The following is a 17,570-nucleotide window of genomic DNA, read 5'->3' on the forward strand; positions in this document are numbered from 1 at the left end:
AAGTCTATTCAAGTGCATTGTAGTAGTTAATTGCCAAGATAAAAAGAAATGCAAAGAATAATAATAATAATAATAATAATAATAAAATTTTGCTTTTTACAAATTTTACGAATACCTCCCTAAAATTGATATTTTTGGCTTTTATTATTTATCATGATATTGTGGATTTGTAATCATAAAATTAATAGAATTTATGATGTTAAATATTTTGTTATATTGAATTTTTTTTCTTAACAAATTATATCTTTAATTTATTTAGAATTGTATTTGGTTTTTTTTGGGTGAAATACAAATTAAATAATTAAATAAATAAATAATACTCCATCTATATACAAATTGTGTGAATTCCTCCCTAACCTTTAATCAACCCCTATATTTTTTTACAAATAAGGACATTTGGAAATTTCTAAAATACCCTTACCAAAAAAAATAAAAAAGCCCACTATTATATGAAAAATGTGCAAATACCCCCCCTAAGTTTAGTTAAGATCCTACATTTTTCAAACTATGCAACTAAGTACATTCCTTTAATTTTCCATTAACAAAAGACTTTTTTTTTTTTTTAACCAAACAAAAGACTAAATTATCTAAAATTCTCTCTATTATGAATCTCTTCGCGCAGTTGAACGTAGAGAGAGAGATTTGTTTGTACAGGGACACATAGAGAGAGAATCTGTGGGTGAGAAATATGGGTGAGTAAATAATCTGTCAATCCGGTTCGAATCAATCTGATCCGTATGGTTCAGTTCGGTTTTAAGATCTCATGGTTTGGTGATGGTTTAGAAAAATAACAATCCGTTATTTGCGATTCGATTAACAGATTGGGCCTAAAAAAACCGATCCGATCCATTACCTTAATTATATATTAATATATTACACACACACACTGATAAGCGCCGAATATTGCATATTCAACCGCCCTTATTTACATTAGTTAAGTCCATTAGTTGATCATATTGTACATATTAGCTTTATTTGCATTCTTTTGTCTATTTTCAAGTTGGTCCCCAAAAAGAGTTAAAAGTGACGCTCTGATAAGTTTTTGAAATCAAAATACGCCGTTGCCAGGGACTGTCATTTTGGCCAAGTCAAGTGATCCATGGAATTCATGTCACTCTATGCAAAGTTCAAGGATGAAGAGTTGCATCATTAGTTCGCGCCCAGAGAGGTTCAAGAACAACAATTCAGAGCAAAAAGGCCCAGATCTCGCGGGCGCCCGCCCAAGACTCACGGGGGCCCGCCCAAGACCCGGGGGCTCCCGCTCAAGAGCCGCAGGCGCCCGCCGATCTGCAAAGAGCAGATCAATCACTCCATGATTTAGCTCATCTTGTCCCCTTTGACCCCATTGTGTGGTTCTGCTGCTTCTAGGGTTTTTGGGCCACAAAATTGGGGTGTTTAGATGTCTATGGTTGTATATATTAGAGGCTTAAGGCATGTAATAAGGGGATCTCACTTTTTGGCAAGTTTTAGGGAGAGAAAGAGGTGTGTTGAGAGTTTTGGGGTTGGAGCTTGCTCTAAGCACGAAAATGGAAGGCTTCATTCTCTCTTCTCCTTCCTCCTTTGTGTCTATGGGTAACTAACTCCCTATCCAGGGAGGTGATGAAGCCCTTCATTGTAAGCATATTCTAGTTTTGATTCTATTTTGGGAAAAATGATGTATTTTTGTGGTTGTTCCATAATCTAGAGCTTGCATTTGATGTAATGAACTGAAATTGATATAAATGATCATATTGAATCTACTATCTTGTCTTAGAATGTATGTTCTCATGGTTGTATGGCTTGCATTTTCATAGTGGCAATGGAAATGAGATTGTGGAATGGTTTTAATGGCATGTTGTTAAGAAATTTGATAGGCCATGGCTTAGGTTATTCCTTTGATGGTTTATTTTTTATTTTTAGCTTCATGTGCTCTTATCATGAGATTGAAGGCTTGATAATCTCTAGCTTAGTAAGCATGTATAAGGCTACACCATAATTAGGTAGTTCAAGTATGTACAACTTTGATAGGTTATTCTAGCCATTGATTTCATGAAGTTCTTGAAGATAATGTAGCAACCATGTGTAGCTACATATCATGGCCACTTATTTATGTTGTTTTTCCCAAATGAATCATATTCTAGCATGTTTATATAGTAGGTAGTGAATTCACTTCCCTAGTCCTCTCTTTATTATTTTCCTCTCTTTAATTCCTTGCAATTATTGACTTATGCAATTTTAATTTCTAATTCTAGTGACAAACCCAATCAAAACTCTATACCCCTTTTATCAAGCTAAAAGTGAATTTAAAAAACCTTGGTTGCCATAAACTAGCAATCCCAGTGGTTCGACTTACCGACCAATAGCCCTATGTTACAATGATTTGTGCTATTGCAAAGGGTTGATTATTATTGATAGTCGACAAGACACCCTCACACACACACACACATATATAACTATATATATACTTACTGTATTTCTTTCTCTCTTTTTTTATTCATTATTTAAGACTTTAAGTTAACCCTAGGTCACCAAAGTCATTAGTCATTACAGGTTTTTAATTACTAATATGAGATTTTAATGGACCATAAAGTGTAATCATATTGGACTATTTGAAAAGCCCAATCCGTGAAAACCGAACCGATCTGATCCGTGAAATAACGGATCGGTTTGGTTTGGATAGAAGATCCCAACGGACCAGTTCGGTTTCAAATTTCACCAATTCGTGGGGACTGAATTGGATTGAACTTTACTCCCAAATCGAACCAATCCGATCCGTGATCAGTCATAGAGAGAAAAGAGAAAAATATATATGAATGAAAGAAAGAAAAGAGGAAAAAAAAAATTGATATATATATATGCATACATATATAAAGAAAAAAATAAAGAAAAGAGAAAAAAATTGAGAGAAAGAAAAACCACAGAGAGAGAAAGAGAGAGAGATGTTGAGAGTTTAATGTTGCCCAGACAAGGACCCCAGATGGGTGAATAGGGTCTTTACACAACCAACGGTAAATTCTTGGTTTTCATATTCTCTCATTAGCCACTTAATTCATAAGACACGTGTGTTCATCATCATTCTACAATGATTTATACATTTATATTTTTTTGTTTTGATAATCAATGCAATGTTACCAATGGGCCAGTGGCCTAGCAGTAACAGCCTCTTACCTCCCAAAGGGAGGTCAGGGATTCAAGTCTCAGAAGAGACAAGTGTGTGTGAGTACCAACTAGGAAAAAAAAAAATCAATGCAATGTTAAGCTTTCTTCATTAACTACTTGCCTACGATACTACAAGTGTCTCCCAATGAATGTTGCTCCGTATTTTCATTGATAATACGATAAAAAAATTTCATTAGGAGGATACCACGTGTAACATGTCTTCAGATTATTGTAATATTTCTCGCTTTAAAATAAACATATTAAGCACACGTTGTGTGTGTGTGTGTGTGTGTGTGTGTGTGTGTGTGTGTGTGTGTGTGTGTGTGTGTGTGAATGATTTAATTAAAACACATACTGAATAAATTGACTAAGTAATCACTTATAGAAGTGTTAAAATTGGATGCAGAAATAAGAAATACAAATAGAAAAAGGAAAGAGAGAAAACACAGTCATATACATGGTTCAGCACTAAGGCCTACATCCATGTACAAAGAGTCACTAAGGGCTACGTGTTTATTATTCAGATCTGTACATTGCTTGATTACAAAGAGCCTATATATATGCATGGTAAAGATAAGAATATATGAAAGGTGCACAATAGTCAAAGGAGGCACCATGATTGGTTAAGGATTTTGCTCCACCATTATATAGAAATATTTATAATTGAAAGGAAATTGACCGGATCACCATGATTGGTGGAGGATTTTGCTCCAAAATTATATAGAAATATTTATATATTTCAACATTCCCCCTCAAGTTGGAGTATAAATATCATGAGTGCCCAACTTGCTAAAGAAACGCCTTGAAAAATTATGAAAAAGTGTCTGGAACAAAGTCGGAACAACACCGAGAAATGCCAAAAAGCTGGGAAATAGCCGAAACTAAGCCAGGAAATGGCCAGAACAACGTCTGGAAAAGTTGGAACTACGACGGGGAAGGAATATAAAGACATAGAGAATATGCTCCATGATAATAATTCCAGTACTCCCCCTCAAATTATAGATGGGATTACAAGGACAACTTGGCTCTGATGCCAGTTCACTCAGATACCCAGAGAAGAGAATTTAGAAGCCAATTGGCTCGCTTACAGTGTGTCTGGCTCAAAAGAAACATTGACAAGGGTAATACCGATGGACGTTCTCTACCAGCTATCTGTACTTACAAGACAAATTAGCCCAAAATCCGACCAGGTATGTGTAATACCATATAAGCCCAACTGGATTGACCCAATCATATTATACATAAAAGAGATGCCGTTTTGCCCAAACAGAAAACTGAAGCAAGTAAAGTACAAACCAATGCAGCAAGGTATGCCATCCATCATAACCAACTGCATCGAAGGTCCTTCTTAGGCCCTTACCTAAAGTGTGTCACCCCACTAGAAGCCAAGGATGTCCTACGCACAATCTATGAAGGGATATATAGCAATCATACAGGGGGCAGATAATTGGCACACAAGGCTATGACTTAAGGTTACTTTTGGCCCCATTTGGCCAGGGACGCAGAAGAGTATTTCAGAAGATGTGATAAATGCCAAAGATATGGACCTTTGATTCACCAACCACCTGAGGACCTACACGTGATAGCCAACCCTTGGCCATTCGCGCAATAAGGGATGGATGTGGTTGGGCCACTGCAGGAAGCAAGATCATAGAACAAATATGTATTGCTAGCTACAAACTATTTCACCAAGTGGGTATAAGTGGAACCCTATCCTAATGTGACTCATACACAAGTTAGGTGATTCATCTGGAACAACATCATTTGTATATTCGGAGTTCCCACATCGATTGTTATGGACAATGGGAAAAACCTGGACAACTGACATGTAAGAAAGCTCTTAGACGAGCATGGGATCAACCAAAAATTGGTTGCCGTGAGCCACTCACAAGGGAACAGGCAAACAGAAATTACAAACAGAAAGATCTTCAGTTGCATAAAGAAGAAGCTAGAGAATAAAAAAGGAAATTGGTTAGATGAACTCCCAAATGTCCTCTGGGCATATCGAACGACACCTAGGAGACCGACCGGAGAGAGCCCATTTGCCATGGATTACAGAACAGAGGTCGTAATCCCGACCGAGCAAATAGCACCTATGGGCGAAGCTTAATATAATGACCCGGTTATTTTCCTTCTTTTCCTCCCCCCCCCCCCCCCCCCTATTTTTACAGATTTTCTTTTTCCGTTGATTTTTCTTTCCCGAGTATGGATTTTTGTCCCTTTGGGTTGTCTCGAGTACTCGGGAATAGTTCCTGAGACTCTTTTTTTTTGGATTGATATCGTCTTGGTGAGGACCGTGTCGTCTTCATATTTTATTTTTCTAATATTTTTCTTTTTTCGTCTTTTTCCCGTTTTTCATTTCTTTTCGCGTAACCTCACTTTTTGTGCAACCCCACTTTTTGTACTAGGATTTGGTCCTGGCTTTGCATGCATCCATTACGTTTGATTTTCATGAAATACGTAGTTTTATTTTTTTAGAAAAGTGTCCTACTTGTTTACTTTTTCGTAAAGGGCATGGATGCATAGTTTCTTCAGAAACATTCTTTGTTTTTTGGGTTTTTGTGTAATTAAATAATGTAATTATTTTTCGTTTTAGGGACCATTTTGTAATTTAATTTGCAAGATATTTGGTGGAGGGACCTTTTTGCAATTATTTTGGATTATTTTGGGATTACTTTTGGAAAGAGGGGTTTTTGTGTTATTACCTAAAGATGTGTGTAAAGACTACGGTACTAGTGCACATAGTGAGTGGAGGAATACAAGATCCTCCACTCACTTCATTTCATTTCATCTTTTTCATCTCTTTGCTTTGAAAACCCTAACTTTGCCTCCATTGAAGCAAGGCTTGAACTAGACCTAAAATCTTAGTTTTGGTCCCTTTCCACTCACCCTTTGACCTAAAGCTTGGAATACTTTAGCTTCCCCTACCCTCCTCTACAAAATCCTTGAAAGGTTTCTGAAAAACCTTTGCTTTCTTTGGATTCTAGAGAGACAGTTCTCTAGTGAGGTAAGGGGTGTTTCATGTTTATAAGCTTAGTGTTTTATATGTTTTTGGGGTTTATATAACTTGTATGCATGTCTTTACCTTAGTTTTAAAGATTGTTGGTAGTAGTACCTTCCATAAAAATAGGTTTTGACATGATATTATTAAAGGCCTTGATTTGATCTTTAATATATATATAAACTTGGAATCATTTGAAGTTGTTTTAAAATCTAGAGAATTTAATTAAATTCCATTTAATTGTTCTAATGATTTAATTAAGTTTTTTCCTTGGTATATGTAATGACTATGACATAATCTTTGACATATAATAATTTGAAGTCAATTAGATGAGTTTTGAAATCTAGAGAATTTAATTTAATTAAATTCTATTTAATTGCTCCATTGATTTACTCAAGTATTTGACATTATTTTTATATTTAAATCATTGATTTGGTCTTCTTGTACATTCATGCGAATATAATTCAAAAGCATGCTTAGTATATATATAATTGTATATCATGTTATAGTAAATTGTTTCATTTACTATATTTCTAAATTCTAAAGATTCTATTATTGTATTGATGAAATCTTGTATAATAATAATAATATTACTTTTAAGGCTTATTACTGGATTGTTGTATCCTTAGTAATTGTAGGTTGTATGAAAGTAACTTGATTTAATTAATATTTAGAAATTCAAAGCATGTGTAGCTTATAAATATTGTGTAGAAATGTTATTTGATTTAATAACTTGTAAATTCCTAGAGATTTCATTAAGGTTGTATTATGAAAATCTTGTAGATTACCCTAGTATATACCTTACAAGCATATTACTATATTGTGGGATGAGTAATTGTAGCTTACTTTGATAGTAAATTAGTTTAGGGTAGTATATCATATCTTGCTATGTGTGTAACGAATTGCACATTGAAGATTCAACATTTAATGCTATTGTATGTGTAACGTATCGCACATTGAAGATACGACATGGTGTATGCCATTGTAGACATGAAACCTTAGGATATGGTTTATGTGGTTTCACCTTATTTGTGCTTGGTGATGAGCGCTGAAAAGTGCGTATTTAAATCCCTTAAGCTTAGGTATTCTAGGACCTTTATCTATCTTATTTTTCTGTCTTAAACTAATTATATGTTATTGCCCCTTTTCAGGTGCTTATCCCAAAAATAAGCTAATTCAGCCAAATAAAAGCATTAAAGAAGCTAACTTAAGCTGGATGGAAGAAAGGAGCAAAGTGGAAGCAAAATGAAGCAAAGTGTGGAAATCAGTAAGTTCGATCGATCTCAACATTCCTTCGATCGATCAGAGCAACATCAATCTGGATACTTCAAGATGGATCCAAGCATTTGTCCTTATCCAAAAGATTCCATCATGTTCGATCGATCCAACCATTCTTTGATCGATCGAAAATATTCGATCTTATCTACACCTACCACCCCACCTACCACTTTTGTCTCTTTCCCAAAATATCCCAAAATATCTTAGAGATTTGTCTTTATTCAAAAAGGCGCCGCCAAGGATGATCGATCTCTACAGAATTCGATGGATCTCACCTAAGTTCAATCGATCAAACCTCCTCAAGTCCGAAAAAAATAAGTTCCAGCTCATTAAAAGTTATCTAATGGTGCAATCATTGGAGGAGCCCTTGTACATGAGTCCAGACCATTGGGTGTGACACTTGAGCTACCTGTATAAAAATTTGAGCTACTTTTTAAACATATACAAAGAGATATACTTAGAAACATTCTTAGAGATAAAGAAAAGAAATGAGGAGAGGCTAGAGATACATTCTTAGGAGTTCTTCCATTCTTCTAGGGTTTCCATTAAGAAAGAGGTCATTCCTACCATAGAGATAGCCCTTGAGGGTTGGATGACTACTTCAATGAGTGGCAAACCATCTTCTTGGGGCTAGAGTTAGCCCTAAGCATGCCTTCTAGACTCTAATGCTTTGTATTTTGAGGGAATTTGTGTTGTAATCTTGTCTTGACACTTATTTTATATATAAATCTTGTTTATTTAATGATTTATATGGTTTAATACTTCCAATTAATCATTTCATTCTATCCATATGTCTATGTATGTTAGAATAGATATTCATGTGTTTATCTCTAGTTTTTGTGTTATTGATGTATGTCTATGTGTATTGATGCTATGGATCTAGAGATTGTCAAGGCATAGTGCTTAATAGAATACTATTGTGGTTTATTTGATGGTTCAAACTCATGTCTTGATGGATTGTGCCTTTCCCTTAGTTTATTTAGTTTAATTTTCATGCTCTTAGCTTAGTTGTAGTGTAGTTGCCTTAGTTGTTAGATAGGAGGACAATCCATGCTCCTTGTTTGATGTTCCATGCTTATAAATGCAAGTAGTATTATTCTCTAACCATGTGATGTGTTTGGATTGTGAGCTTAAAGGAAGGATTAATGGCTTAGTTTGATGTATTGTGTTATTTACTAGGTTGCTTAGACAATATATGCTTAATTGGTCATCCATACTTGTTGAAACAATCAATCACACATTCTCAAATTGCAACGCATGTCTTCCCTCATTAATTATACATTGAATGTCTAGAATGGTGATGTTTAGTGGTGACCTCTAGACCCCAAGACCTCACACTCTTGTTTTCTCTAAATTTCATTTGAATTACTTATTTTACATTGAACTTGTTTTGTTTAGTTTGTAGTCTAATCAACCAAACAATCCACTTTTGATCACTCAACCTACTACCCTATATATTGTTTCCATTGCTAGAGCACCCACAATCCCTTGGGACGATCCCTACTCACCCTAGCTATATTTTTAGTTAGAGGTAGTAATGGTATTTATAAATATTAAAACTTGGCCACACTATTTTGCACAAATTTGGTTGTACATCGACGACCACACCAAGTTTTTGGCGCCGTTGCCGGGGATTGAATTGGCAACGCCGTGTTTTGGAAACAATTAGGAATTAGTACTCTTTTGATCGTGTCTTTTCTTTAATTTATTTTTAGTTATCTATTATGTTTGTTCTTATTTGGCTAGGTGAATTGAGAAAAGGAAGTTGAGTAAAAGAGAATTAAAAGCAAGGAAGCCAAATGAAGCTAAGCAAAAGCAAAAAGGCTAAAATCTAAAAAATTGCAAAGCATAGCAAGACTTGAAAATTGAAAATGAATTGAAGTTGCTTAAGGAACCTTTGCGAGATCTTTCTAACTCAATCTCTAGTTAAATCGTCAGCCCGCGTGGTGCCAAGTATTTAAATTCTTAGATAAATCGTGAGCCCGCGTGGAGGCAATTTAATTTTCTTTGCATATTGTTCAAGCATGGGAGCATGGGATCAATGTATGTGGAGAATGTTTGTTAATTGATTTGTTGTGGGGGCGAAGTGATTGTTATTTGCTTATTATTTGTTTAGCTAGTGTATGCATGGTTGTAGGTCATTAAATCCTACTCTTGCCCCTCCTTATTTGCATCTTGAATCGGTTGTTCGTAATCCTAGGGGAAGAGGTAGTTCTCATCACTCCATTTCACCAATGGAGGAACTAAATGACGACCATGTGGAGGACCTTAGCCACATAGACCAACAAGGCATCCTCCACCCTAATGTGCATCATGAAAACATTCAAGTACCGTTGGGCATGCCTAGACCATTCGTTCACTCACAACAACAAGGCCAAGTTCCATTGGGAATGCCTCGACCAATTTTTGCTCCATAACCTCCCATGGTTCAAGCTAATCAAGGTGTTCGTTTAGCACCACCAATTATGAATCCTCCCATTGCTTTAAGAGACCATTATATGCCTAATGAATACAATGCACCCACTTGCATTCAATTGCCCCCATTTAGAGCACATCACTATGAGATTAAACCGCAAACCATTCAAATGCTTCCTAACTATCATGGACTTCCAAGTGAAGAACCTTACAAGCATTTGGATGAGTTTCTTGAAGTGTGTTCCACCGTGAAATACACAGACATGCCGGAAGAGGTTTTAAGACTTTAACTTTTTCCTTTCACCCTTAAAGACAAAGCAAAATATTGGTTCAACAATCTTAGGCCTTTTTCAATAACTTCTTGGGCAGAAATGCAACAAGAGTTCTTGAAGAAGTATTACCCGGTTTCTAAAACCAATGCCATAAGGACTTCCATTTGTGAATTTTCTCAAGGGGATGGGGAAATGTTTCACGAGGCATGGGAAAGGTTTATTGATTTGCTTAGGAAATGCCCACATCATGACATACCTAAGTGGCAACTAGTTTAATATTTCTTTGAAAGTTTACAAAATAATCACAAGGGTATGGTTGATGCATCTATGGTTGGCTCTTATCTTGACAAGCATGAAAATGATGTGTGGCAATTGTATGAAAGTATGAGTGAAAATTAAATACATAGATCATTACCTTCTAAAAATGGTAGAAACTTTGGTAGAAGGAAGAATGTCGGTTTATATCAAATTGACAATTCCAATGATATAGCCGCCAAGTTGAAATCCTTATCTCAAAGATTTGATCAATTCTTGATTAACCAAACTTCGGTGAATCAAATGTCCTCCTCCCCTAATCATGTTCATCATCGTGCATCTAATAAATCTTGTATGACTTGTTCAAATGTTTTACATTCTACTTCCAATTGTCCCCATGGATATGTGCTAAGTGAAAACCATGAGCAAGTCAATGCTACATTTGTCAACCAAGGGAATAATCCCTATGGCACTCATTACAATTCAAGTTGGAGGAACCATCCAAACTTCTCTTGGAAAAACCAAGGGGAAGGCTCAAACCCTCCCCAAGGTAGTTTTCAAAAAAAGTATGTTCCACCTCCAATGCAAGGCCAAGGTTCCCAAGGTTTTAGATCATCATCATTTCAATTCCATGGCAATCAATTTTCTAATTCTCATTTTCCTAACCAATCATCTTATTCTCAAGGAAATTCTAAGAGTCCCGCTTTTGAGAAGAAAGTGTTGACCACTCTAGGCACTCTAGATGCGAATACTCAGTTGCTTCATTCCCATTCTCAATCTATTGATAAGCTAGAAACCCAAGACGGGCAAATAGCTAGTACCTTAAATGCTAGAGAGAAAGGGAAGATGCCTTTGAATGCACCACCAAAGCAATAATGCGTTATGAAGACTCATTCATCATCGAAAGGTCACACAATCGAACAAGTCAATGCGGTGACAACCTTGAGAAGTGGGAGAATTGTGGACAACCAAGTGAGTATGTCCAATGAAGAGAGTGAACTGGTGCAACCAAAAGTTGACACCCTTTCTGTTTTACATCATATTCCTCCTTTATTGCATTTGCATGACCCCTTTGTTAAAAAAGTAATGAAAAATGATTTGACCAAAGTTTTAAAAAATGATTTGAAAAATTCTTGTGACAGTTTGAAAATTTCTTATGTTGAAGATTCTTCAAAGAAAAATTCTGAAAAAGCTTTTGAGCCTAAAGCTCCATTTCCGGATGCCTTGAAAGGATCCCTTTCTCTTGACAAACAAAAGACCAAGACTAATGAAATCATTGATGTGTTTAGGAAAGTGAAGATCAATCTTCTGCTTTTGGATGCAATTAAACAAATTCCAGCTTATGCCAAGTTTTTGAAAGATCTTTGCACCCAAAAAAAGAAGAACAAAAGCTAAGCACCAAAGAAAGTGGTCTTCACCAAGCAAGTGAGCTCCATTTTGCAACACAACACTCTCCTAAAGTTTAAGGATCCCGGTTCACCTACTACCTCTTGCATAATCGGTGACCAGGTCATTAATCGAGCTCTTCTAGACTTAGGAGCAAGCGTCAACCTTCTTCCCTACTCGGTATATGTCAAATTGGGCTTAGGAGACTTGAAACCGACGTCGGTAGTTTTGTAACTTGCCAACCGATCCATCAAAAAGCCCGGGGTATTATAGAGGATGTTTTGATTAAGATTGATAAGTTCTTCTTCCCCGTTGATTTCGTTGTCATAGACACGAAATCGATTCCGAACCCCAATAGCCAAATTCTCGTTATCCTTGGCCTTCCTTTCTTGGCAACCGCAAATGCCAACATAAATTGTAGGACGGGGATAATGAAAATCTCATTTGGGCATATGAAAGTGAAGTTGAACATCTTTAATCCGACCCCAAATTCCATAGACAAGCATGAAGAAGTATGTGTTGCTGAAAAATGCATTGATAATGAATGTGATAAAGTTGAGTCCTTTCTTAAAAGTGGAATTTCCAAAACTCTATCTTCAAACTTGAATTCAAAGAAAATTGTTTCAAAACCTTATGTTGAAAGGGCATGGAAGCCCAAGAATTGTCTTGATGAAAGACCGTCATTTCCTTTTGATCCAAATCCAACAAGTTCCTTAAAGAACCATTTGTTAGATGGGGTTCAAAGTGTTTTTCACCCCGCCAAGGAGAGGATGCATAACAAGATATTTGATCTAGGCTAAAAGAGCCCAATGTCTTGCTAGTCCTTCCTCATTTCTATTTTATCTTTCGTTTCTTGTGACGTCTAGATATATTCTGGGTTCATACACATTGTTGGGGATTTTGGTTGAAAATACCTGCACTTTCAGTTCTGAAATAGGCATCTTGTGCCTGTTCGATCGATCTCAAAAGAGATTCGACCGATCGAACTTCATTCCTGCGTCAAACCTACATATTTCACCTTTCTGTCCCATCGTGCGAAATGTTTTGTAAGATCGATTCAAATTCTTCTTGGATCGATCTTCAGTTCCAACACTTAGAAAATTTTTGAACCCTGCATAAAACAGCTCTCTGTCTGATCGTTCAAACTTGTCTGCAGGTTTTTACCTGTTCGATCGATCGAAGCATCTTCCAGATCGATCTTGGATTGATCGATCTGTGTTCCTTTGTTGACTTTGACTTTGATTGTATTTTGATTTTGATTTTGATTTTATTTTATTTTATTTTCAAAAAAACCTCAAAAAAAAATTTATTTTAATCTTTACTTTTATTTTCATTTTATTTTATTTTTATTTTTCCAAAAATCCCAAAAAAAAAAAATAATAAATAATAATAATAATAATAATAAATATGTTTTCCAAGGTTAGATCGATCTGAGTCCTTTACAGATCGATCTATGTTTGATCAATTGAGGATTTTTCTAGATCGATTGCACAGGGCGGAGATCATTTTTAAAAATAGAAACCCTAAGGTCATTTGATCGATTTGGCCATCGATCTCAACCCTTGTCGCCTCCCACCGCTGCAACCCACCTTCTCAACCTCCGGTGAAGCCTCCAGCGAGTTTCCCGAGCTTCAAAATCTCATCTCCACCTCTAGATCTCGTCTCATCTCCTTCGTCTCCACTTCTATCCCAATTTGGTAAGTTTGAGTTGTATTTTTCCATTTTCAAGTTTCAATCTTTATGTTTTCGAGCTTTCCATGCTAGATTTAAGCTTCCATGATAGATTTGTTGCCATTGTTGATGATTTTCAAGCATGTATATATATATGTATATATTTTGTGTATATATTTGTTTCAATTTCTATTTAGGGGGTCACGTGCCTACACAAGTGACTATTTTTGTGTTGTTGAGGTGTAGGGGGACCCACAAGCTTGCTTAGGTACCCCCCGTGTCATCCACGTCACAGATTTGTGACTTTTCAAATTTCTCACAGCAGTTCAATCGATCGAAGATTTCTCAGATCAATTTGAGAGATCGAACTTTATCCTGATCAATCTGAGAGAGATCGATCTCATATTATCTTAATCGATCGAACTTCACAGATTTGGGTATGCACACTTCACACACTGTCCATAGTGTTCATACTAGTTTCTTGATGCCCAATGCCTATGTTTTCCACATTTGATGCATTTCATACTCACACTATTGAGCATGCTTCACTTAGTCATTGTTTACTTGGCTGCATGATCACTTACGTAGATTCATGATTATTACTCTGAGTTGTCTATCTTATTTGACATACATGTTTCTACATGTGTGCTTCAAATCTCTATTATTTGTTGCTGACTTTGCAAGTGTTTCATTCTTTTGCAGGCTATGGCACGGGTTAAGACAGTTAGTTGCCTATCGACATTATGAGCGGAAAGTCAGACCCCATTTAGATGAGGAGGCAGGACCTTCACATGCTCCAGATCCATCTCTAGAGCATGTTAAGCATATCGAGCAGCCCGAGCATTTAGAGCAGTATGAGGAGCCAGCTCCGGCTCAGTCTGACCGCTCTGTTTCTTCCGCCTCTACCTCTTCCTCGTCTCATTCTGATGAGGTTGAGCATACATCTTCTCCGTCTCCACCACCGGCACAGCCAGGCCAGATTAGAGGCCAGCCTCTCCTGAGATACTCACGCCTTTCAGTGGCGCATGAGTCAGTTATTGATATTGATTTCTTCTCCCGGTTAGTCTTGACTCGAGCAGCTTTCGACGACATCGAGCGGCGCGGCATTTCAGCCATTCTGGCGCCAGTTACTTATCCTGTCTTCCCGCGGCTAGTTCGAATGTTCTTTGAGAACCTCTGGCCAGCCCCAGGTAATCTATCAGAGCTGCAGACCACCATCGATGGCTACCCCATCTGGATTACAGTTGATACATTAGCCAAATCTTCTCGGTGCCCGCATGTCTGCCCTCCCGAGCTTCATTATCCTATTTTGCAGAGGCCTTCTGACGCAGACATAGCCATTGCATTGACAAGCCACTATGCAGCTGGCGAGACATTCGCCACTCAGACTTATCTGCCCGATGACCTATAGTTTTTCGATTCGGTCTTGTACCGAAATGTGTTTATGACGGGGCAAAAGATCCAAAGACGATCTGATTTTCTAGCCGCACTCAATGCTTTCTACACCGGGCACTGGGTATCTATCTCGGCACTCTACTGGAGTGTCATGATAAAGCTCTACACAGACTACATCAGCAAAGCGAAGCCCAAACGGGCTAAGTACCTTCCATTCGCTTATCTTATTACTCAGATCCTGCGGGACCAGCGCTACCCTTTCCATCCACAGGAGCGTCCTGAGACAGGGCCTGCAGCTTTCTCAAAAAGGACTGGAATAAGAGCTACAATGCTCTTATCAAGAGCCTAGAGCAGGATGCTGTTTTGGCAGCTAAGGAAGCGGAGATTGCAGAGACGGAGGCAGCAGCAGCAGCAATGCCAGCAGAGCATGATCCAGCAGACCCATCGAAGGCTGCGAACATGCATATAGATATTGATCTGGAGCGAGAGCCAGCACAGGAGTCACCACATCACTCTTAGGTAGGGTCGCCATTACATGTCCCGGAGCTTAGTCAGGATGAGCATCATTCTTCTAACCCAGTCATACCTAATGCTCCAGTTCCGACACCCAGCCTAGGAGAGCGTATGCAGACCTTGGAGGACACCGTTGTCTCTCCTCGATCCAATGTGGCCTCCCTCAGTACTAATGTGGTATCTCTCCACTTAGATGTCATGGTTGCGCTGCGAGATATATCCAGAGATATCCGGGGATCACGCCCCGCTCGCCCGACCTCCTCTGCCTGATCTCTCTATCTCTTTATTCTCATCATTTTTATATATCTGTGATATTTGACTGTTCTATTTATACTGTTATGATATTTTTGCGGCCAGTCTGTTGGCCTAGACACTATGATGTACATTATTTTTCTTTCTATACATGTTATCTTTTGGATGTCATATCTTTATATTGATATATCCGTTTGTGATTAACTCCATTTATCAGGTGCATCCCAGTGACTTCAGTGAGAGAGAGTGCTGCCCAAAAATTTTTTAGGACCACCCTTATTCCTCTCTCCTTAATTCATTTATTATCCCATTTACACTTGCATGTCTACTGTGCACTATTATTATCCCTTTTGTTATCTGATGAGTTTTATCCAAGTGCCATCTTTTCAAGACCATAGTTAATCTCGAGTTTAGGGGGGTTATACCACCCACTTTGGATACTTGTATCCCGGCCATTCTTTGCCATAGTTGCACTGGTATACTCTTTCTTTTGCTCTCTTTACACATTAAGGACATTGTGGCATTTAAGTTTGGGGGTAATGGTGTTAATTGCAGTATTTGTTTTCAATTCAAAATTTAAAGCATGACTTATGTATTTGAGGGATTTTCTATGATTGATCCATAACTAACTATGATTTTGATCTTTTGAGGACTATATTGCTTAAAATTAAAAAATTACTTGACTTGAGAGTCCAATACTCCTTGTATGCCTTGTGGATGCCATTTTGAGTAAATTTTTCGAAAGATTGATATCTTGCTTACACTTGTGGTCCACATCATCCTGATTTTGTGATTGCTTTGAGATTCACTCTAGGATTCTACACTAGGACAGACGCACACTAGCATTCATTTGTGGGGTACATGCTTTGTTGATTATTGCATTGGTTATATCCCAATTGGGCTAGTAGTGCATTGAAAGCTTTCATTTTGATAAAGGTGGATAACAAACCCTTTTCATTGAGTAGTCGGGGTTCTAGCCTCGTCAAGTATTGAATTTCTCACGCCGAAAGGTGGAGGGCCCAAACTCTAGGTTAATAATTGAATGCTATTGAAAAATAAAAAAAAATAAAGTTACAAAAGTAATAAAAAAAGTGAGGACTTCTCCCAAAAGGTGAGAAGTGGAAAATGATTAGATGGAGATTGTTTTGATTTGTAGCATAGTTGATTTGAGCTTGTAAGTCCTTAGGGGTGTTTTAACACCTAGTGCCCTAAAACCGTCTGGTTTAGGAGTCATTGACCTAACGCTTGACCTCATGGATCGCTAGAAAGCTTAATAGATCAACACATTGCACTATGCTTCCATCTTTGATCCTTAGGAATAAAAATAAAATTAAAAAAATAATAATAATAAAAAATTCGAGTGAAAAGAATAAACGCACCTAGATGAATAAAGTTTTAATAAAAGGTCTACTGTTTGTCTTGATGATCGGTACTAGATTTGTGTCCTACTTTGAGGGTAAGGATGTGATCATTTCTTTAGTTGGCTAAGATAGCAACATATTTGATGCCGGTTTACTCAAAAAGGATTCTAGAGTTGTTTTGATTTGCATGATCATTTTCTTGATGTGTGGAAGACCAAACTTGTTTGCTTGGTGTTGAGATTTTGGGAGATTGCTTAGAAAAAGTTGAAAAATTGCATACTTGAGATAGTTTTCTCCCAATGCTTGTTTGCAATATTGGTGCCTCTTTTGTGAGAATGAGCTTAATGCTTGTGGGTATCATTTCTAGAAACCCTTACGAGACTTCACTCGTTCACTAGGGGTAACCTAGGGGTTCAAAAGGCTTGTTGCATGCGCTAAATGCAATCGTGTTCCCTACGAAAGTGGCGTTATCCATTTATTACTTTCTAGATTCGTAATTGTATAGTTGTTCATTTCATTCCTTTACTTTGCAGTTCATTGCTAGGGACTAGCAATATTTAAGTTTGGAGGTGTAATGAGCGTTAAAAAATACACATTTAAACCCCTTAAGCTTAGGTATTCTAGGACCTTTAT

Source organism: Cornus florida, unplaced genomic scaffold (assembly GCF_030987335.1).
Source record: "Cornus florida cultivar Cherokee Brave unplaced genomic scaffold, ASM3098733v1 CherokeeBrave_3.0.0_Hap2_Chr08, whole genome shotgun sequence".
In the NCBI taxonomy this organism is placed as follows: Eukaryota; Viridiplantae; Streptophyta; class Magnoliopsida; order Cornales; family Cornaceae; genus Cornus; species Cornus florida.